Source organism: Leptonychotes weddellii, chromosome 2, assembly GCF_054177405.1.
Source record: "Leptonychotes weddellii isolate Sample4059 chromosome 2, ASM5417740v2, whole genome shotgun sequence".
NCBI classification, from domain to species: Eukaryota; Metazoa; Chordata; class Mammalia; order Carnivora; family Phocidae; genus Leptonychotes; species Leptonychotes weddellii.
The window spans coordinates 66,328,646-66,335,908 of NC_138370.1; the positions used below are offsets into that span (position 1 = coordinate 66,328,646).

The 7,263-nt window shown below is 35.5% G+C and overlaps 1 non-coding gene across 1 annotated transcript; it reads right to left on the reverse strand.

The window, feature by feature from the left end:
• Positions 1 to 463: 463 nt before the first annotated feature.
• LOC115940145 (U6 spliceosomal RNA) lies at positions 464 to 566 on the reverse strand. Its single transcript, XR_004074940.1, has one exon. It is a non-coding gene; the product is annotated as a U6 spliceosomal RNA (small nuclear RNA).
• Between the last annotated feature and the right edge of the window lie 6,697 nt (positions 567 to 7,263).

Here is a 7,263-nt window from a genome sequence, read left to right on the forward strand (position 1 = left end):
TCTTTGTTTAGAACTTTGGAACTTTTATTTGATGCATCAAGATGACTTGATAGAATTGTGACAAATTTCTCTCTACTAGTTCATTAAATAATATTCTTGCTCTATATTTGTATTTTGATGATTTGTTACTAAAGTTTAAATGAACGTGTTAAAAACATCAGAAAAAAAAATTCACCTGGTCCTCCCCACTTGGATTTGCCAGTGAAAAAGCCCCATCCAAAATCATTCCTTTCCACTATTTTCTATCTCAGCTCCCTTTTTATTTACTTCATAGCATTCATTCATCACAATTTGTAATTACTTTACTTCTTTTACATCAACTTCATAGAGCACAGATCTTGCCTATTTTTTTTTTACCATTGGACCAAGCAAGCACTCTGAATGGCAAAATGAAGTCCCTCAATAAATATTTATTGAATTAATGAGTGAAGTATATTCTTAGTCCCCTTTATCTATTTCACTCCAAACTATGGAATATTTCATGAATTGCATGTCATCCTTGTGCAAGGGCCATGCTAATCTCTGCATCATTTCAATTCTCGAGTATGTGCTGTTGAAGCGAGGACTATCCTATAAGATTTTAAGACATATATTCTAAAATGCAGGTCCTGGGTTCTGAGCTGGGTGTGCTTTCACATAGCTTTATAAATAATGTTTGAGAGGGCAAACAAGAGGTAGACTTTAGAATATATAAAAATATTTTTCCACAGACAGCCAAGCTGAGAATGGTAGACTTTCAGTGGAAATATTGGGGAAAGGAAGGAAGGGAGTTTGAATAAGTATGGGAATTACATTTGCTTTAATCTAGCCTTAATATATTAAGTTAAAATTCCATACTGAGTTGGAGAAAGAATAGTCTTAATATTAAATAAAAAAGTGGTTTTGCCACTGTTAAGCCAGACTCTAGAACAAGCATAGACAATAGCAAAATCCTTGATCAGGAAATTGGCCTTGAGTTGGTTTCTTCTTCATGGGTCCTGTTCTCTTATAGCATACATTTTGAGATTATAAGCAGGTCTCAGTCACCTATGTAAGTGCTAATGACTGAATCAAAATGGTGCCTATTGATTGTCAAATCTATGCTATTGACTTCAGAATCAATATTAAATGGGAAAAAATGGAAAGAAAGCTACTGGGCAAAGTGAACTATATTAATCTTCCTCAGGGCAAATGTGAGCCTGCTCATCATGCAAGTAAATAGCCATCTTACAAGTACTTATGTAAAAGGGTATTTAGGGTTCTGTGTGTGTGTGTGTGTGTGTGTGTGTTTGCACACAGTATAGATGGATGGACAGACAGAAACAGGTATCAAATGCTTTAAGTTTACCAATATATGACAGAATTATTTATGCTAAACAATTAGGCACAAATTGATTTTTCAAGAGTCTGAAAATGGCTCAGTGACTTATGATACACCCTTATGATCCAATATTTTCATAAAAGAAGCTCATTTCCCAAAATGCCCATGCTCCCACGCTCACCACAGAGATGACTCTCCATCATTTCCACCCTTTGGCTTATAAGACAACCTCTGCCTGCCTCTCCATGTGTTATTATTCAAGGTTGAAAGAGTTGCTAAACTTATTGGTAAATGAACGTCTTCATTAGTTCACATTTTCACTAGTGTAGAATTACTTTACCTCACAGTGGGGACACAGTCTTTTAGGCCTTTATTTCATTATTTTCCTTGGGCTTTTCCTTGGGCTTCCTTCTTTGGGATCTGAAAGATAGTGGAATCCTTACCTGGGTCTTTTTTCCATGTGAAAGCACACCCAGCTCAGGACCCAGGGCCTGCATTTTAGAATATATGTCTTAAAATCTTACAGGATAGCCCGGGATCCTGGGATTGAACCCCGTGTTGGGTTCCCTGCTCAGCAGGGAGTCTGCTTCTCCCTCTGCCCCTGCCCTGTTCATGCTTTCTCTCTCTCTCTCTCTCTCAAATAAATAAATAAAAATCTTAAAAAAAAAAGAAAGAATACACTTATCATGATGAGGAGAGGGTAATGCATGCAACTGCTGAATCATACTGTACCTGAAAGTAATATGACACTGTATGCTAATTATATGTCAATTTTAAAAAAATCTGATAGAACAAGTTCTCCCTGTTTATTCTTCCTTTTTAAGGTTTTAGTCATTTGTGGACCTTTATTTTTGAAATAACTTTTTAAGTAACTTTACTGAGTTCTCAAATATCTAAATAGATCTCAATTGATTTTGCACGAAATTTATAGAAGAATAGATATAGTACCGTCATCTGTATAACATCAAGAACTTTATCCATGGCCATGGAATGTGTCTCTATTTGTCTTTTATTAGAGTATTAACTTTCCCCAAAGAGGATATGAGGTAAGTGTAGTAAATGGGAAGATTTAGCAAGGCCGATTTGCTAGGATTCTTTTTGGGGTATCTTTGTCTTCAGAAAAAAGGAGCATCCTTTTCTCTGGTCATAGGAAGGGCACCTCTCACGTGAGAATTTTATGATCTGTTTCAGTAGAGAAGGGTGGGGTGAAGGTCAGAGTGACCTTTCTGCTTCTGCCATTTTCTCAAACTCCTTCAGCTTAAAATATTCAATATGCCAAAGTGCCATATTTGGGGTTAGCATGTCCTGAATTCTATCAAGTACAAAGGGAAATCCTCAAATATTAACCATATATAAGCCTCATGAATGCTATATATAGGTCAGTTTTAAAAGATTTTCAAAATGAAGAGAAATATAATATTCCTGCAAATAATTTCTATTTTCTGGTTCAAATTTAATGATTTTTTAAAGTAGAACTTTTACTTAGAATTGCACTAGTAGAAAATTGAGGGGAAAAATCTACCGGTAATGAGCAAAAATTATTAATATAATTTAATTTACTGGGAAAGTGACTATTTCTAAGGAAAACAAAGCAATCTATTTCAGACTGATCACAAAGAGTAAACCCCAATATGCTTCATGGTTAATTCTTTAGGACCTAAGTTTTGATTATGGAAGATTCTCATAGAAACATTATTTGATGAGAGAGAGAGAGAAAAGCAAGAGACTTTCGTATTCACTATCTTCCTTCCTATCCACTTTCCCAAACATTACGTGATAGTTGAGCCTTGCCAATATAATTCTACTTAATCATTTTTATGAGAATTAAGTTGCCAAATTTTTCATCAAACATCAACTAAATGTTGGAAAAATACAGACTTCGTGGCACATTTAATTTAGTGCTCTACAAAAAAAAAGAGAGAGAGAAGAGAGATTATGTAAAGACTGAATTTATACATGCAAAGCAAATGGAAGAAATGGGGATATTTTTCTGATAGTCAGTGCTGACATCAAATTTAACCTTGGGATACCTGGAATGAAGTGTCTTCTGATGGAAAGTAGTTGAGAAACTAGCCCCAATTTTTCACTTCACTTAGAGTAAATAATACCTATTTCACTTCAAACAAACAAACAAAAAAAATTGGTTTTATGCTAAAGAAAGAAAAACTACAGAAGGAAAAGCTAAACACCAACACCTTAGGAGTTGAGGAACCCATTTAATTGTTATTTTTAAAAAGAGCTTGATGGAAATCACTTACAAATTTGGATCACAATCTACGCTGAGTAACATAGGTTACTGTTATCTGTGGTTCTAATCTGAGATAACCTGACAGTTTAACCGTGGCTCAGAGATCTCTTTTGTTCAACAGCGTTTTGTTAACCAGCTGTCTTTTTGAAGTAGAAAACTGAATTTGTTAATATAAATAACACACCGGGAGGATATGAACTGTCAAAACAGTGTAAAAGACCTCAATCTAATTTTTATCTTCCTGTCATCCTGGGTGGGTTCCTTGAGAGACAATAATGAAGAGTGCAGAGGGAAAACTCTTAGAGGATTTTTTACTCTTACAATTTATAGTAAATTGTTTTTTGACAGCTAGCTTAGGGCTTTGCCCCTCTTCTTCTAAGGAATCATGCAAAGAATGTGTGAGCCTAGGAGTCTAAGGCCGTAATTTTCTTAAACTGATAATGAACACAGAGCCAAAACTGAAACCCAAGGTCACAGATAATGGAAAATACACCATAGGCATTTTCATTGCCTTTATGTTTTTAATGATGTCTTCATTGTCTCTTATTGGATTTTTGTTTTGTTTTCTTTTTACAGTCGCTTATGTTTCCTGCTCTTTGCCATTTGCTTTCGGGCTAGCACTAGCACTTCCATAAAATATCTTAATGGCCCCCCGCAGGGCTTCTGTAGTGAAGGGTCTGCTAATGTTTCCATTATGACCCTGGTCTCAGAGATCTTTATATCACAGTCATCCTAATTTGCATTAGACCATGGGGAACATGTCACATAGGTCAGTCTTGAGAGCAATATTTTTTGGTACACTTGGAAAAAATTATAGTATAAATTCCTCAGCAGTTGTGTAGCTTTAGAGCACTGAATCTAGTTATAGTAGCATTTGCTAGGGTTTTAGCGGAGTAACTTCCATAAAAGTTAATTGAAATTATCTGAATGAAGCCTCAGGTGATGCTTCGAAAATAGAGACTAACCTTGTAATTGCTTTGTTCTCCTTTCACCTTCTTCTCTTGCCTGAAATAGTAGTGCTATAGCTGATTGAGCTAGAATATCATCTTATAGATAAAGGTGGAATGACATAATAATTAAAAACAAATTGTACCTTAGTTTAATAAAGACTCCCAATATAAATACAAGACAAAGCAGTTGTTTTGAAATGTTAGAGTGACCTAGAGTAGTGATAATATAAAGATGCAAATGCCCATGGCACAGAGCCCCTGGGAACAGACATGCTGTCCCAGTGTGGGGGTGTCACACTTGATGGGAAATCAAAGGGAATTAGATACTACTTTGCAAAGTGTTTGTGATCTATTTTCTTGTTATAAAATGTGATGAGTATTTTAAGAATTTTAATTTAAATCCTGAATAAAAAGTCAAGAAATGAATAGAAAAATATAAGGGAAAGATTTTATCCAAATATACAGCTGGTTTAAAAACTTTTAGACATGTAGCATTCGTTTATTCTTTGAATCTTTACAATAATCTTTTGAATCATGGGAAAGATTCCAATTTTCAAAATAAGTAAACAAATTACTGGCAGCATGGATTTTGCAGGTAGACCTGGATTTAAATTCTGCCCTACCATTTACTAAGTGAAGGTTTGGAGCACGTTACCCAATTTCATCAGTTATGAACGTGCACATGGGGAATGGTGCTGTTGTAAGGGGCCAATGAGATTCATACATAGTTTCACACCATCCTAGCACAAAGAAGGCACTGAGATTGTTCTTTCCTCAACTTTATTTCTTTGAGAATATGAGGCTTATTTAACATCATAGAAGGCTAATAGCACAGATAAAATTAAAATATGAGTGGTTTGACTTTTGGCCTGAATTTGTTACACTCTATACCTTGCTCCTCACAATTAAAGATAATTCACCAAATATTCTCATATAATTTTGCTTTAGTTTACTCATTTTCTAATCAAATTAGAAAGGTTTGCATTTTGGAAGCATGATATAGAACAAAGTATTATGTGAATAACAGAACAATATATGATCTCAAGGAAGAAAATTTCTTTCCTTCCAAATGAATCTGGAAAAAACAAGGAAAATGAGAAAAATTTGTACTATCCACCAGAAGTCATGAAACAAAATGTGTAGAATCTACCACAAGGTCCCACAGAAAACTAAAACCTAGAATGAGAAAATTGAAGGAGATAAAGTTAACCTATATAGATAATAACCTTTGTGACCTTTCAATCTTGATATCTAAATCACTCTCTATTGAGTTAGTTATTTTACACAGAGTATCACACAGGACTTGTTCCAAGAAAATACTTAAATTACAGTGTAATTATATGTGTCCAATTGCCTGGAATAGTTTCTGTTTAGGTTTGTTGTCCTTGTGTAATTATTAATAGGCCACCTTTCACTCTCAAGCAGTGTCTATATCTGGATGATGAATTATATCGTTACCCTTTCAGTTAAGGACACAAATCCCTGTTGTTAGGATAGGTAGCATTCTATCATAATTCTTAACCCAATAACAGGCACGTAATCACTTTGGCTACCTACGTTCACTACTCCTTATCACAATCGAGCCCCCAGAGTTTAGGGCTCTTTGTAAAACAGAGTGTGAAACTGGGAATGACGATCAGATTGGGACCAAAGTGTGAATGTTTGTAGGAACAGAAGAAGGAGAGCCACAGTGGGAGACATACACTAAATTGAAATTAAAGCATTAATATTTTTAAACCATTGCTAGTGAGGAAAGATGAATAGTGGGTAGCAGCCAGACTGAGTGTTCAGATGCTGGAAGTCAATTTCTAGTATACAACCCAGTTACATACTCAAAGCCCAAGGTTTGGAGTGCATATTCAGTTGTTGATAAAATTGTCACTATTGTTAACAGCCACATCATTTCGTCCTATAGACCGTTTTGATTGGTTATATATATATGTATATATCTCATATATATATATGAGAAAATTTATCATGTTATGCTAGTTCACTATGATCAGTTGTTTGTCTTAGTTTCTTGTTGGAGTGAATAAATTAACTCCTGTATACCAGTTAAATTACTGGGTTGAACCATATGAAATTGTTGCTTTTTAACCCTTTGCCTTAAAAGCAGAATTCTATCTGGCTTAATCTGATATAATCCTATTAAGATAGGAAAAGGATGATGGAGAGCTTAATTTAGCATGGTAAATGATCCTGAAGCAAGACAGAGAGGGAGAGAGAGTGAGGAGGAGGAGGGGGGTGGGGGGAAATAGGGAAAAGTTACTAAGAAATGCCTATTGAACACCTATTTCCACATGCCAAGGAACTGTGCCAGGTACCTGGGACTTAAAATAGACATTCTCTCTTCTGTCATGGCACAGGCTATTGCGAACCTAAATTAAGAGTTCAATATGTACTTTATCCATTCACCTGTCAATGGACATCTGGGCTCTTTCCATAGTTTGGCTATTGTGGACATTGCTGCTATAAACATTGGTGTGCAAGGTATTATGCTAAGCGAAATAAGTCAATCAGAGAAACACAATTATCGTATGGTCTCATGGGCAGAATTTAAGAAACAAAACAGGATTATAGGGGAAGGGAGGGAAAACTGAATGGGAAGAAATCAGAGAGGGAGACAAACCATGAGAGACTCTTAACTATAGGAAACAAACAGGGTTGTTGGAGGGGAGGTGGGTGGGGAGAAGGAGTAACTGAGTGATGGGCATAAAAGAGGGCAGGTGATGTGATGAGCACTGGGTGTTATATGCAATGGATGA